The sequence below is a fragment of the Rhipicephalus sanguineus genome, chromosome 1, assembly GCF_013339695.2.
Source record: "Rhipicephalus sanguineus isolate Rsan-2018 chromosome 1, BIME_Rsan_1.4, whole genome shotgun sequence".
NCBI lineage: Eukaryota > Metazoa > Arthropoda > Arachnida > Ixodida > Ixodidae > Rhipicephalus > Rhipicephalus sanguineus.
In genome coordinates, this window is record NC_051176.1 from 66,001,958 (window position 1) to 66,018,051 (window position 16,094).

Sequence of the window (16,094 nt, forward strand, 5' to 3'; positions counted from 1 at the left end):
AAGATATGAAAGATACCCATTTCTATGCGATTTTATTAGAATATCAGAAACATCGTACTCAAACGTCATCAAAGCATCAAACAAAGGGATCATACAGAGCTTGCATACAGTCTAATGTCTCTTCTCTGCCACGACGAAGAATGTCTTGCGTCCCAGCTATATTGTGCGCTACATTTAGAGTGATATTACCTGTTTAACGAAGCACTTTTGAAGTCTTAAACACGCAGTTCTAAGGGCCATCGATTGCCGTAAAACAATGTCTCTTTACCACCGTTATACATCTGTCTACACCGAGATTGAATGAAGAAAAAGGACGCTCAGCAATTGGGAAGCAATGGCAACAGCGTAGGCTCCACACCTTAAGTACTGAGAAGTAGTGACAAGTCAACGGTGCTTGCCATTCACTCACATAAGCCGCCAAGAACACTGCACGCAACTGCCGCCGAGTCGCAGCGCGTAACCCTTGCTCGGCGAAATCGTCTTCCCCGCAGCGCCGTCGTCGTGGGCTGCCGTGTGATCAGGTGACAGCATCTTCGCGTGCCGCAACGCTCGCCCGCTGCGTGGAGATAAGGTTTTGAGCTCTGTTTGACTCCTGTTTAGGCCTCGCCCTCGCCTCTGATTGTAGAAGTGCCAGCGGCGTTCACGTCCGCGACACACTCGGAGGCAGCGGGGACGCGGGCCGGTTGCTCCACTCGGCGGCGCCCATCGCCTTACTGAAGGTACTGTGAGCGTTCTTAAATATTTTATTTTTAAATTCCACTCGGAGCTCACACTAATCATTCAATTTAGATGGAAGCGAAAGATGTAGGCTGGGAGACACAATGCCTCTAACCTGCCGCTACTGTGCCCCTTGACAACGTTTTGCTCACCTGCGTTAGGTAGGTTCTGGCGTTCTGCATCTGAGCATAACGTCGTGGGTTCGATCTACGTGAAATTTGGGAGCATTTCCACGGATAGAATGATGAAAAGATTACCGCGTTCCTAGACTTATGTAGTGAAAAAAGCTTCACACGGTGAAAATTTATTCGAAGCCCTCCTCTAACTGTCTGTTTTATTTACCTGAGATAGTGATAAGAGGTTTGAGATGTTAATCCCTATCAACCATTCTGTGTTATTACTGTGTCTTTACTACATATTGAATTTGTTCACGAAAATGGCATTGGGAAAGATATCTTGTCCGCCTCCTTGTACTCGATATGGTATAGGCCGGCGAACACAGTTTTCAAGCGAAAATAATGCAAGAATGTATGGGAGCGCGCACTTGAACAACTTGGTCATAAAGGAGTACAATTTTATGCATTTAATGCTTAAAAAGGTGCGCAAGGTAACACTCTATTGCAAGTACCAGTAAGACGTGGTAACCACGAGACGATTCACTGAGTCGCTTCAAATTGTGAGACAACCTATATCCATAGGGTGTCTTACAACCTAAACAGTTATGCAAATCGCTAAGGTGTACCACCTGGCATTTTCTGCTCCACGCAAGTTTGCAAGTTGGCCTCATTATGCCCCCGCTTCTCCTCCACAGATATAAGGCGTTCAACACAGCGATAAGCGGCCCGCCACTCAGTTCGTCGGGTGCTCGGCGGGGCGTCGTATGCGAGATCTCCTTGACTTGTGGGAAGTGTATAGGGGTTCTTATTTGAAATGAACGCAACAGATCCGCGCGTGCGAACTTGTCCCTCATTTGAATCGCTCCGTGCGCCATCGGAGTGGAAGCCACTCTCGCTAGTGCTTCCGCAGCAGCCCTATCATTTAGAGCTGCGACCCCCCTATCCCGCAGATGGTGTAGAGTTGCGGCCGCCGCGGGTTTCAGGCCAGTGGGGAGAGACAAGTCTTTCAAGTGAAGGTGTTTATTCACCTGAGATACATATCGCCAATGGCAACAAATACGGTAGCACATTCAATTAGCACAAGAACACCTCAGCGGCGGAGCGTTCCGCGCTACTGGGGGAATACAACAATTAACAAGTCCTCCTGTATACTATGACCAAGACCTCCTCCTGTATACTATGGCATGCGCGCATTGTTTTTACTAGAGATGCTTCCTTTGCGCAGTGCTTTATTTGTTCTCCAAGTTTATGCTACATATAATACTAATAATTGTTGGGGTCTTGCGTCCTAAATCGACGATATGATTATGAGAGACGCCGTAGTGGAGGGCTCCGGAAACTTCGACCACCTGGGGTTCTTAAACGTGCACCTAAATCTGAGGACATGGGCCTCAAGCATTTTCGCCTCCATCGAAATGAGGCCGCCGCAGCATGGATTCGATCCCGCGACCTTCGGGTCACTAGTCGAGCATAACCACTAGACCACCGTAGCGGGGCACTCCATATGCAGCACCAACGATAGGCAGCAGTCTTTCTACCGATGCTGTAGCATATGCAGCACGAGTATTCATTTCCTTCGCGATTCATTTATGTTCAGCTTATTAAAAACACACACACACACACGCACGCACGCACGCACGCGCACGCACACACACACACACACACACGCACGCACACACACACACACACACACACACACACACACACACACACGCGCAGACACAAACGAGGTCTTAACAAGGGGAATTAAGCACAGGATCTTTAGGAACGTCACGTGCGTAATCACACGCGTTCAGACGCTTGGTGCGCTTTCAGCAATGGTGGTGGTTTCCTTAAGAATTTCCATCGTGCAAACCAGCGCCTTTAGACGCTTGACGCGTTTCGAGAACGCTGACGGAGTGCCGCGGCGTCGACTCGCCGTTTCATTGAACGTGAGTGCGGATAAGCATATGCAGCACCAACGATAGGCAGCAGTCTTTCTACCGATGCTGTAGCACATGCAGCACGAGCATTCATTCCCTTTGCGATTCCTTTATGTTCAGCTCATTAGTGGCTAGGGGTGGCATTTACGAAATCCTATTTCTTTCGAATTGGAATGGCCGACAACGCTCTCTGCGATGCCTGTCGTTGCGAGGAGACGCTACACCACGTCCTGTGCGACTGTCCGGTATATAATGGTCAGAGACAGTCATTGGCGTCCGTTCTAGCGCGCCTTGATAGTAGACCAATGTCTGTTCAAACAATACTTGCATGTTGTCAACTGAAGACATCACAACTGAAGGCGACGAAGGCACTGCTGAGGTTTTTGAGAGCGACGAACTTGGCTAAGCGCCTGTGACAGAAATGTCGCGTACCACGCAGAAGTGACCAACTACCACGCAAGAGTGACCGACTGTTTCTATGTGTGCTATGCTACCACGCAAGAGTGACCGACTGATTCTATGTGTGCTGTGTCATGTGCTATCTTTCTATCTTTCTCTCTCTCTTTCTCTCTCTTTCCTCTTCATCTTTAAATCCCCACCCTGTCCCCACCCTGTCCCCATGTGTAGGGTAGCAAACCGGTTGTCCTATACTGGTTAACCTCCCTGCCTTTCATTCTCTACTATTTCTTCTCTCTCTCTCTTCAGCTCATTATAAACACACACACACACACACACACACACACACACACACACACACACACACACACACACACACACACACACACACACACACACACACACACACACACACACACACACACACACACACACACACACACACGCATGCACGCACGCACACACACACACAGACACAAACGAGGTCTTAACAAGGGGAATTAAGCACAGGATCTTTAAGAACGTCACGTGCGTAATCACACGCGTTCAGACGCTTGGTGCGCTTTCAGCAATGGTGGTGGTTTCCTTAAGAATTTCCATCGTGCAAACCAGCGCCTTTAGACGCTTGACGCTTTTCGAGAACGCTGACGGAGTGCCGCGGCGTCGACTCGCCGTTTCATTGAACGTGAGTGCGGATAAGCATATGCAGCACCAACGATAGGCAGCAGTCCTTCTACCGATGCTGTAGCACTTGCAGCACGAGCATTCATTCCCTTTGCGATTCCTTTATGTTCAGCTCATTATAAACACACACACACACACGCGCACAGGCACAAACGAGGTCTTAACAAGGGGAATTAAGTACAGGATCTTTAGGAACATCATGTGCGTAATCACACGCGTTCAGACGCTTGGTGCGCTTTCAGCAATTGTGGTGGTTTCTTTAAGAATTTCCATCGTGCTAGCCAGCGCCTTTAGACACTTGACGCTTTTCGAGAACGCTGACGAAGTGCCGAGGCGTCGACTCGCCGTTTCATTGAACGTGAGTGCGGATAAGCATATGCAGCACCAACGATAGGCAGCAGTCCTTCTACCGATGCTGTAGCACATGCAGCACGAGCATTCATTCCCTTTGCGATTCCTTTATGTTCAGCTCATTATAAACACACACACACACACACACACACACACGCGCGCGCGCACGCACGCACGCACAAACACACACATGCACGCACGCACGCACGCACACAGACGCAAACGAGGTCTTAACAAGGGGAATCAAGTACAGGATCTTTAGGAACGTCATGTGCGTAATCACACGCGTTCAGACGCTTGGTGCGCTTTCAGCAATTGTGGTGGTTTCCTTTAGAATTTCCATCGTGCTAACCAGCGCCTTTAGACGCTTGACGCTTTTCGAGAACGCTGACGGAGTGCCGCGGCGTCGACTCGCCGTTTCATTGAACGTGAGTGCGGATAAGCATATGCAGCACCAACGATAGGCAGCAGTCCTTCTACCGATGCTGTAGCACTTGCAGCACGAGCATTCATTCCCTTTGCGATTCCTTTATGTTCAGCTCATTATAAACACACACACACACACGCGCACAGGCACAAACGAGGTCTTAACAAGGGGAATTAAGTACAGGATCTTTAGGAACATCATGTGCGTAATCACACGCGTTCAGACGCTTGGTGCGCTTTCAGCAATTGTGGTGGTTTCCTTAAGAATTTCCATCGTGCTAACCAGCGCCTTTAGACGCTTGACGCTTTTCGAGAACGCTGACGGAGTGCCGCGGCGTCGACTCGCCGTTTCATTGAACGCGAGTGCGGATAAGCATATGCAGCACCAACGATAGGCAGCAGTCTTTCTACCGATGCTGTAGCACATGCAGCACGAGCATTCATTCCCTTTGCGATTCTTTTATGTTCAGCTCATTATAAACACACACACACACACGCGCACAGGCACAAACGAGGTCTTAACAAGGGGAATTAAGTACGGGATCTTTAGGAACATCATGTGCGTAATCACACGCGTTCAGACGCTTGGTGCGCTTTCAGCAATTGTGGTGGTTTCCTTAAGAATTTCCATCGTGCTAACCAGCGCCTTTAGACGCTTGACGCTTTTCGAGAACGCTGACGGAGTGCCGCGGCGTCGACTCGCCGTTTCATTGAACGCGAGTGCGGATAAGCATATGCAGCACCAACGATAGGCAGCAGTCCTTCTACCGATGCTGTAGCACATGCAGCACGAGCATTCATTCCCTTTGCGATTCCTTTATGTTCAGCTCATTATAAACACACACACACACACGCGCACAGGCACAAACGAGGTCTTAACAAGGGGAATTAAGTACAGGATCTTTAGGAACATCATGTGCGTAATCACACGCGTTCAGACGCTTGGTGCGCTTTCAGCAATTGTGGTGGTTTCCTTAAGAATTTCCATCGTGCTAACCAGCGCCTTTAGACGCTTGACGCTTTTCGAGAACGCTGACGGAGTGCCGCGGCGTCGACTCGCCGTTTCATTGAACGCGAGTGCGGATAAGCATATGCAGCACCAACGATAGGCAGCAGTCTTTCTACCGATGCTGTAGCACATGCAGCACGAGCATTCATTCCCTTTGCGATTCCTTTATGTTCAGCTCATTATAAACACACACACACACACACGCGCACAGGCACAAACGAGATCTTAACAAGGGGAATTAAGTACAGGATCTTTAGGAACATCATGTGCGTAATCACACGCGTTCAGACGCTTGGTGCGCTTTCAGCAATTGTGGTGGTTTCCTTAAGAATTTACATCGTGCTAACCAGCGCCTTTAGACGCTTGACGCTTTTCGAGAACGCTGACGGAGTGCCGCGGCGTCGACTCGCCGTTTCATTGAACGTGAGTGCGGATAAGCATATGCAGCACCAACGATAGGCAGCAGTCCTTCTACCAATGCTGTAGCACTTGCAGCACGAGCATTCATTCCCTTTGCGATTCCTTTATGTTCAGCTCATTATAAACACACACACACACACGCGCACAGACACAAACGAGGTCTTAACAAGGGGAATTAAGTACAGGATCTTTAGGAACATCATGTGCGTGATCACACGCGTTCAGACGCTTGGTGCGCTTTCAGCAATTGTGGTGGTTTCTTTAAGAATTTCCATCGTACTAACCAGCGCCTTTAGACGCTTGACGCTTTTCGAGAACGCTGACGGAGTGCCGTCGACTCGCGGTTTCATTGAACGTGAGTGCGGATAAGCATATGCAGCACCAACGATAGGCAGCAGTCTTTCTACCGATGCTGTAGCACATGTAGCACGAGCATTCATTCCCTTTGCGATTCCTTTATGTTCAGCTCATTATAAACACACACACACACACACACACACACACACACACACACACACACACACACACACACACACACACACGCACACACACGCACGCACGCACGCACGCACAGACACACGCATGCACGCACGCACGCACACAGACGCAAACGAGGTCTTAACAAGGGGAATCAAGCACAGGATCTTTAGGAACGTCATGTGCGTAATCACACGCGTTCAGACGCTTGGTGCGCTTTCAGCAATTGTGGTGGTTTCCTTAAGAATTTCCATCGTGCTAACTAGCGCCTTTAGACGCTTGACGCTTTTCGAGAACGCTGACGGAGTGCCGTCGACTCGCCGTTTCATTGAACGTCAGTGCGGATAAGCATATGCAGCACCAACGATAGGCAGCAGTCTTTCTACCGATGCTGTAGCACATGCAGCACGAGCATTCATTCCCTTTGCGATTCCTTTATGTTCAGCTCATTATAAACACACACACACACACACACACACACACACACACACACACACACACACACACACACACACACACGCGCGCGCGCGCGCGCACGCACGCACGCACGCACAGACACACGCATGCACGCACGCACGCACGCACACAGACACAAACGAGGTCTTAACAAGGGGAATTAGGCACAGGATCTTTAGGAACGTCATGTGCGTAATCACACGCGTTCAGACGCTTGATGCGCTTTCCGCAATTGTGGTGGTTTCCTTAAGATTTTCCATCGTGCTAACTAGCGCCTTTAGACGCTTGACGCTTTTCGAGAACGCTGACGGAGTGCCGTCGACTCGCCGTTTCATTGAACGTCAGTGCGGATAAGCATATGCAGCACCAACGATAGGCAGCAGTCTTTCTACCGATGCTGTAGCACATGCAGCACGAGCATTCATTCCCTTTGCGATTCCTTTATGTTCAGCTCATTATAAACACAATCACATACACACACACACACACACACACACACACACACACACACACACACACACACACACACACACACACACGCACGCACGCACAGACACACGCATGCACGCACGCACGCACACAGACACAAACGAGGTCTTAACAAGGGGAATTAGGCACAGGATCTTTAGGAACGTCATGTGCGTAATCACACGCGTTCAGACGCTTGATGCGCTTTCCGCAATTGTGGTGGTTTCCTTAAGATTTTCCATCGTGCAAACCAGCGCCTTTAGACGCTTGACGCGTTTCGAGAACGCTGACGGAGTGCCGTCGACTCGCCGTTTCATTGAACGTGAGTGCGGATAAGCATATTGCCACGCCCACTTCTTGTCTTGTTTTGATGTATTCGGGTTTGACCGGCAGGGACGGTTATCTACGCTCGACGCTGTCCGCGAAGTAGTGTTCTAGAAGCGTCGCGATTGTAGTAGATCGGTTTGTTAAGATTGCGCCCCGCACGCGAATGTTCCAGTTTTGTCTCTAGACAACGCCGTCACAAGCGATATTGCTGGAAAGTTCGATAGCGCCTGTATAAAAGCCGACACGCTTGATCGCTTGTCAGTTGATCGACGGTCGACGCTCTGCTCGCCGCTATCAGTGTATTGCTGTTCAGTTTCCCGGCCACAAGTTCGGCCAAATAAAGAGTTTCATCTCTGACGTGCTGACTGCTGCCTTCGTCAACGTCACGCACGACCGCGTGACAATATGCAGCACCAACGATAGGCAGCAGTCTTTCTACCGATGCTGTAGCACATGCAGCTCGAGCATTCATTCCCTTTTGCGATTCCTTTATGTTCAGCTCATTATAAACACACACACACACACACACACACACACACACACACACACACACACACACACACACACACACACACACACACACACACACACACACACGCACAGACACACACACACACACACACACACACACACACACACACACACGCACAGACACACACATGCACGCACGCACGCACACAGACACAAACGAGGTCTTAACAAGGGGAATTAAGCACAGGATCTTTAGGAACGTCACGTGCGTAATCACACGCGTTCAGACGCTTGGTGCGCTTTCCGCAATTGTGGTGGTTTCCTTAAGAATTTCCATCGTGCAAACCAGCGCCTTTAGACGCTTGACGCGTTTCGAGAACGCTGACGGAGTGCCGTCGACTCGCCGTTTCATTGAACGTGAGTGCGGATAAGCATATTTCCACGCCCACTTCTTGTCTTGTTTTGATGTATTCTGGTTTGACCGGCAGGGACTGTTATCAACGCTCGACGCTGTCCGCGAAGTAGTGTTCTAGAAGCGTCGCGATTGTAGTAGATCGGTTTGTTAAGATTGCGCCCCGCACGCGAATGTTCCAGTTTTGTCTAGAGATAACGCCGCCACCAGCGATATTGCTGGAAAGTTCGATAGCGCCTGTATAAAAGCCGACACGCTTGATCGCTTGTCAGCTGATCGACGGTCGACGCTCTGCTCGCCGCTATCAGTGTATTGCTTTTCAGTTTCCCGGCCACAAGTTCGGCCAAATAAAGAGTTTCATCTCTGACGTGCTGACTGCTGCCTTCGTCAACGTCACGCACGACCACGTGACAATATGCAGCACAAACGATAGGCAGCAGTCTTTCTACCGATGCTGTAGCACATGCAGCTCGAGCATTCATTCCCTTTGCGATTCCTTTATGTTCAGCTCATTATAAACACACACACAAACACACACACACACACACACACACACACACACACACACACACACACACGCACACACACACACACACACACACACACACACACACACACGCACAGACACACACATGCACGCACGCACGCACACAGACACAAACGAGGTCTTAACAAGGGGAATTAAGCACAGGATCTTTAGGAACGTCGTGTGCGTAATCACACGCGTTCAGACGCTTGGTGCGCTTTCAGCAATGGTGATGGTTTCTTTAAGAATTTCCATCGTGCAAACCAGCGCCATTAGACGCTTGGTGCGTTTCGAGAACGCTGACGGAGTGCCGTCGACTCGCCGTTTCATTGAACGTGAGTGCGGATAAGCCCTTTAAGAAACACTTCATGAACGACAATAGTATGTGCGTCGACTGTGATAATTATCAATAGGGTGTGTTCAGATAAGAACGTCGGTGCATGACCGCGGACCCCCTTTAATTTCGCTTAAAAATATATATTTTGCTGTTAGAGTCCTGGGGACCACGAAACCATTCTTAGATCTGCCAAAAAAAGTTTTGCCTTAGCCGAAAAAATTCGGAAGTCTCCACTCAGCAGCATCGTTTTTTGTGCATTGCGCGAAAATAGAATTTTGACGAGGTCCTACTAAATAAATATTGTAGCTGTGAGTCTCAAAATGTTTCTTGGAATACTATGAGTAACGTACGTTTACAAAATGTTGTTATCTTGCAATTTGGTTGCTCACATTTTATGACAAAAAATGGCAAATACGGCACATTGCTCAACAAAGCTCTGACTTCAGATTTTTTTTTGCTTCGCGTCTATAATACTCAGGATTTCCAAAATTTCGCAGGGTGTTGCCACACGTTAGTTTAACTATGTGTAAATATGATTGCCGACAAGGATGTCAGACGCAAACCAAAAATCCGTAAGTGAAGGCATGTCTCTAAAAATGCAATATTTTGAAAGGCAAATAAAAAAAATCCATCTTCGACTTTCTTTAAAGTCCCCATGATTAAAGCCCAGTGCGTCTTCTAACTTAATCTGTAAAAAAACATATTGCATTATTTTTGTGAGGTCGGAGTTACAAAGCCGCCAAACTGTTAAAATTGACGTTCACGCGCAATCACTTTAAGGGGGGACGCGGAGATCTCTTGTACCGTTTTAGTTTCTTGGCCTAGGTCAATGAAATTTGGCACGCACACTACAAATCATCTTAAAAATAAAAATTTTAAATTTCGTAAAGATATCTTCACTAGCCTTCATTTTATAAAAATTCACATGTCCCTTGCTCGTGGAAAGCCTCGCACAGTGATGAAACATGCTAGGAGGCTGGAACTACTTTGTAGCTTTGGTCACATACTGTTTGTACTTAAAGACAGTTTTATATTTTTTTTACAGTCCTAATAATTTTCAGCTGAACATGACATGCAAATGTCTGTGCCACAGCCAATCGTGCCATGCACTAATTATGAAATAAAAAAATAATGAAAACCGAAACAAAAATTCCAAGACTGTGCTGAAGTACAGCGCAGTCTATAGACTACAATAAAATAAACATCATAAAAATCGGTCTAGACATAGTTGCGCTATGCTTTCCACAAGCACAGGCACAAAACACTCTTTTGAGAAAATGGACAACAAAGTTTTGGTTGCAGTTGACCCTATGCTAAAGTGTGCCAGGACAGTAATAATTGGTGTCCTTGCCAGGAGGCAACCTTTTGGGCCTCTACTTGTTAATTTGGCCGGATTTAGGGAGTTTATTAGCCTCTATAATTTACCGCAGACGCTTTTGTGCAGCCCCCTGGAACGCAAGTGCACCAGGCTGCATGTAAACATTGGGCATGTTGGACTGTACCGCTATTTTTGCGGCCGTGGAACGTGTCGTCAGGCGGCCTAAATAGTGGTGTATTAGTTTGATGAAGCTTTGCGATCACCCATGCCAACTACTAACACCTAAAGATTCATTTTCTTGTACGATAAACCGCACCCGCGGTGCAGATTCGACGCCTTCTCGGCAGTCCGCTGACGGCGACTTCGCACCGAACTATACCGTAGACGCATTTTCTCACATAAACTTTTCTATAAGTGAAACGAGAACGCTCTTCCGACATTAGACGCCCGTTTTATCGAAACGGGACCAGGAACGCGCGCGCACGAAGCTCGGGTCTCAGCGGCGCGGCGCGAGAGCAAGCGTCGGCAGATCGTCTCCGAAGTAAAGCCGGTAAAGCGGCACTTGCGCGTTATCTGATTACGCGTTTTGATGATCAAGCGCTATGGTTTCCATCGCTGCCGCTTTATTACCGTCCCGGCAAGGGATCACATGACGTGCCGACAACCCAGTCGGTACGCCTCAATCTAATCATTGCTGGATCGATCTGCTGCTGCGATGTACTGCTGGCTCGGACGGTATCGCCCGATCCTTGCGATACCGTCCCCCGTTTTCCTCTGTACAAAACTAAAGAGGCTTGCACTTTGCCTCCCGTACCCGCGTCACCTTTCGAAAAGCGGCGATTGCGTATAAGGCCGCGGAGTGATGAAGCAGCAAGCAGTCCGCTCGTAAACACAGCGGCCGTAGCCGTGTGAACAACTAATAGAAAAGCGCCTCTCAACGGTGTCGTGCGCTCCGCCAGTAGGAGCGCCGCGTACATTGCAAGGTTTCTGAGAACGCCCTCCGATTCTTTTTTTTTGCGCTTTTTGTATGCGGTGATCGTAAGCGAGAAGGCCGGGAACAGAAAGGCGGAACTTTCAGCTTTGAAACGATGCCAAGATGGCGGCGCTCGGTGGCAGCAAAGACGAGATACGACGCCGTGAATTGCGCCGTTTTAGCGCAATTTCGGGCATTTTTTTCACCGACCTCACTTACAAAATTATTTTTTTCGGGCACTTCGAGCGCGTCTTCAGCGTAATCGTTTAGACACTGCGTAAACATGAGACCACAGATGCCAAAACGAGTGTTTTCCGAAAATTGATTTTTTTTTGCTATTTTCGCGATTTGATTCCTGCGTCTCCCCTTAACTGAGCGAGCATTTAGCTATAGTTGGCATTGTCATAATTCTTAGGTCTTAAGTATGTTCTCTCGTGTTCACGGAACATCAAATTGGCAGAAAAAAGATGAAGAGTTGCTTTTAAAGTGCAAATTTGTACATATGCGTGTTTGTACTCGTCGTAGTATTGTTCCCGGCGAAGGCAATTATCGGGAAAAGTTCGTCTAGATGCACAGTCGAGTCTGGTTTTCGCAATGCAACAGTTTATTCAGCCTTAAAACACACACAGGACGCCAGACAGGCATTGAAGGAAGACTGGGTCCACGCAGAAAGTGTCCTGGAGACGGCACCCACGATCTCCACCCTCTAGCGCCTGCATGGTGCATAGCACATCCGGAATTGGCGTTTCCCTTTCACCGCCATCTTCAGAAGAGAAATTTCTGTTGAGTAATTATAACTAGGTTTAGCTCCTCAGCAGCATTTTATCAGGAATAATATTTTTGACCGACACAGACGCATATTCACATTTTACGCCGATCTGTTTGAAGAGGCTGAAGCAGTTTCCAAGACGGAGAGAGTTTCTTCTGGCATAAAGCTCATAAACAAGGCGTTATCCAAATATTTTATTCTCCGAAAGTTCCGCTTATAGCTAATCTTTTTCTTGTGGTTGTTGAGATAGGGCTACACGCTCGCTTTGAGATGTGCAACTGAGTCATAAATCTCAGGGGAGTACAAGAAGAGCAAGCATACTCACATAGGCTGTTCAGGAGAGGACTGCAGGGCTGTCGACGACACGACTGACGGACGTGATAGATGATGCGCTGTAGTGATTTCAACCTTTCTGAAGTATACTGAGCTGTTTATTTATTTATTTATTTATTTATTTATTTATTTATTTATTTATTTACTTATTATTAAATGCGAAGCATTTTTAGCCAACCTTTGGCACTTTGAGCGTTTCTATCTACGTATCTATCTATCTAGCCGCCTACGTCTGGGTGCTCTCATGATCGCCTCCTTAACTTGGTGAAGAGCAAAATTTGCATGGGAGGGTAAGAGGATTTGACGAATATAACTGTCCAGTCATGACACGAATAAGATGAAAATCCTGTCGCGTACGTCATCAAACCCTTTCTTCCAGACACGCGTGGCACATACCCGTTTACCAAGAGCCGCGGTGTGCGGGTATGCGCCACAGGTGATTGACAATTTACATCTACCCCGGAACAGCGAGAACAGACATTCGTAATTTCAATGAGAGAGCGTTAAGAAAGAACGACATCGGCAGCGTTGACCCGACGAAATGAAAGAATAAAAATTAGGATCCCAGCAGGAATCGAACCCAAGCATTCTGCGTGGCAATGAGGTATTCTACCACAGAGCCATGCCAGGTCTATAAACTGGTTTGGAAAAACAGCCTACGCAGGCGTATTGTCGGTGCAACGTCAAGTGTGTTTGTGGTGCTGGCTATCTAATTTTACAATAAAGCAATAAACACTACATATGCACCCCTAGGATACAGCCGGCAGTCCGCTACTGAGCAGCCTGCGCGAGTATCGATGTGTTCCTTGTACTCCCCTGAGATTTATGGCTCAGTTGCGCCGCTGAAAGCGAACGTCTAGCGCTATCTCAACAGCCACAAGAAAAAGATTAGCTATAATCGAAACTTTTGGGAGTATAAAAGATTTGGATAACGCCTTGTTCATGAGCTTTGCGCCAGAAGAAACTCTCTCCGTCTTTGAAACTGCTTCAGCCCCTTCAAACATATCGTCGTAAAATGTACAGAGGCATCTGTGCCTGTCAAAAATTTTGTTCTTGAGCAAAATGCTGCTAAGGAGCTAATTCAGTCATTTACTTAACAGACATTTCTCCTCTGAAGGTGGCAGGGAAGGGAAACGTCACTGTCGGACGGCCAACACCAGGCGCTAGAAGGCGGAGATCGTGGGTGCCGTCTCCAGGACACTTTCTGCACGGACCCAGTCTTCCTTCAATGCCTGTCAGGCGTCCTGTGTGCATTACGGCTGAATAAACTGTTGCGTGCGAAAACTCGACTCGGGTGTGCATCTAGACGAACTTTTTCCCGTTAAATGCTTTCGCCAGGAACAATACTACAACGAGTACAAGCACGCATATGTACAAATTTGCACGTTAAAGCAACTCTTCGTCTTTTTTTCTGTCAATTTGATGTTTCCCGAACACGAGAGAACATACTTAAGACCTAACAATCATGACAATGGCAACTACAGCTGCATGCTCGCTCAATTAAGCGATTGCGCGTAAACGTCAATTTGAACACTTTAGCGGATTGTAACTCCGACCTCACAAAAATAATGCAATATGTTTTTCAGCTTAAGTTAGAGCACGCACTGTGCTTTAATTCTGGGGAGTATAATGAAAATCGAAGCAGGTTTTTTTTTTATTTGTATTTCAAAATATTGCATTTTTAGAGACACGCCTTCACTTATGCATTTCTGGTTTGCGTTTGACACCATTCTCGGCAATCATATTTAGCACAATTGTTAAACTAACGTGCGGCCACACTATGGGTTATTTTGGAAATTCTGACTATTATAGACGCGAAGCGAAAAAATCTGATATTATAGCAATATTAAGGAATGAGCCGTATCTGCGATTTTTTTCCACAAAATATGGGCAACAAAAAGGCAAGGTAACAGCATTTTATAAAAACACGTTACTCATGGTATTCCAAGAAAATTTTTGACACTCACAGCTACAATTAGTTATTTTGTAGGACCTCGTCAAAATTCCATGTTCGCGCAATTCACAATAAGCTGTTTTGCTGAGTGGAGACTTCCGATTTTTTTCGGCTAAGGCATTTTTTGCGCATTACTAAGAATGGTGTCGTGTCCCTGAGGACTCGAACAGAAAAATATATATTTTTCAGCGAAATTAAAGGGGGTCCGCGGACATGCACCGACGTTCTTATCTGAACACACCATAGACAGGTTGTGCTGTAATGTTTTGCGGTAAAAGTAAATCAGACGAAAATACTACATTAATTGTTCTGTGAGATTGGCCTCGCCCTGCATATGTGTCGTGTAGGTTTTAAAGAATGGCGCAATCTGACTGACATACTGAAGACTAGGGAAAAAAGGTTAGCTCGTAGAGATTATCAAAATGTGCAAAGCGTTCTGTGTCGACAAGGGATGCCATACAGGCTACAGCAGCCTCACCTCATAATCCATGTCAAGGGCGCGGTGTAAGAATATACTCAGGTGCTGACACTCTCCCCCCAACGCGTGCAAAACCGCAGTCCACGCGCGGCCAGATAATGTTCGGGTTCTTATCAGTTGACTTGCAGTTTCATCGGCGCCTTCTTGAAGGGCGCTATGAAAAGCGGGGCAGTCGTCTCCATAGCAACGCGCATGCTGCTGATAATGTGCCTTTTGCTGGAATGTGCAGCCGCGCTGTTCTGAAGACAGGCATTTTAAATGCGAAGCATTTCTTAGCGAACTTCTGCGACATTGAGCGTATCTATCTATCTATCTATCTATCTATCTATCTATCTATCTATCTATCTATCTATCTATCTATCTATCTATCTATCTATCTATCTATCTATCTATCTAGCCGCCTACGACTTTGTGCTCTCCTGGTCGCTTGGTTAATCGAATGTACACCAAAATTGGTATGGCGTAACATGACTGTATGACGAACATAAATGACAAGACATAACACGAAAATCATGACACGCATGTCATGTACAGCATGATTTACATGCCACGCTCGTGGTGCGCTGGCGGCCGTTTCGCTTGCTTGATATACACCAAAATAGGTATCTTGCGACGTTACTGTGTGACGAACATAAATAACACGAGTTAACATGAAAGTCATGGCACACATGTCATGTACAGCATGACTTACGTGCCACGCTCATGGTGCGCTGGCGGCCGTTTCGCTACCTTGATCTACCCCGAAGTTGGTATT

At 47.3% G+C, this 16,094-nt stretch overlaps 1 protein-coding gene across 1 annotated transcript in view; it reads left to right on the forward strand.

Moving 5' to 3' along the window:
• Positions 1–592: 592 nt before the first annotated feature.
• LOC119392453 (organic cation transporter protein) overlaps positions 593–16,094 on the forward strand; it is a 96,821-nt gene continuing 81,319 nt past the window's right edge. The window contains exon 1 of the mRNA XM_037659689.2: positions 593–719. The gene's annotated coding sequence lies outside the window, so the exon portion shown is untranslated. The remainder of the gene's footprint in view (positions 720–16,094) is intronic.